The following is a 1000-nucleotide window of genomic DNA, read 5'->3' on the forward strand; positions in this document are numbered from 1 at the left end:
GGAGCAGCTTCAGCCTTGGACCAAGGAAGTGGGCCCGAGCCCCAGGTCAGCTAGGGAGGACAGGACGGAAAAGGACGGCTCACTGCTGTCTGCAGAGCGTGTGAGGTACAGCAGCCACGCCATGTCCAGAGGGACACCTGCTTGTGTGTGCGAGAGAGCGTGTCTGCGTGTGACTCTGCATGTCAGTGTGTGAGTGTTTGTGTGCATGGCCGCATGTGAGNAACTGACTTATGCTAACTAAAACTCCAGAATATCACAGTGTTTTAATATCAGTTGTTGCCCGAACATGTAGCTAAGATACCCAGTGAGGACGCCGCACCACACAGCAGAAGACAGCGGCCTGCATCGAGAGGTTATGTCGAGGTCATGATACATGCTAGCACTGAGGCCACCGCTGTGCGCAGAAACCCTGAAAAAGAAACACAGGTCTCAAAATGGACGTTCTTTATTTTGTTTAAATGCCCAGGACCATGTTCAAAATAATTGATAGTAAATATTGTTATGTCAAGTGATGAACCTACAGATCATAAGAAATTCTACATTATCCAGTTAGAGGGGAAAAAGAAATGTTGTTTTCTTAACCAAATTATCCAGGGTATATGACTGGCTAGCATTTTAAGTTTTGATTTTTACTGAAATTCAGAGTATGAAACACAAACATTCAGGATAAAATGAATTCAAAATTGCACACAGTTATATCAACTCGCAACAAAGCAGCAAATATGAGGGCCTAACACGCATCCCGGCTCTCCCCTTCCCTTCTGACCCCTCGAAAAAAGTGCAAAACCTAAGACTCACTGCTTATCCAAAAGTAAAATGCACCATGCATAGAGATTTGAAATCCGATGGAACCCAGCTTCTATTCCATAGACTATCTTCAACAAGAATCAATGTCCGAAGATGGAATGTAGTTCTAGAAGAATTTACCATCCAGTTTGGTCCACAGTATGAACTGCTGTATTACCAGTCTCTCTCTCTGGCTGTAACAGAGTGGGACCTA

General features: G+C 44.5%; 1 pseudogene; it reads right to left on the reverse strand.

The window, feature by feature from the left end:
- Positions 1-887: 887 nt before the first annotated feature.
- Positions 888-1000, reverse strand: part of LOC103596201 — a 9321-nt pseudogene continuing 9208 nt past the window's right edge.

This window comes from Galeopterus variegatus, unplaced genomic scaffold (assembly GCF_000696425.1).
Source record: "Galeopterus variegatus unplaced genomic scaffold, G_variegatus-3.0.2 Scaffold1955, whole genome shotgun sequence".
Taxonomy (NCBI): domain Eukaryota; kingdom Metazoa; phylum Chordata; class Mammalia; order Dermoptera; family Cynocephalidae; genus Galeopterus; species Galeopterus variegatus.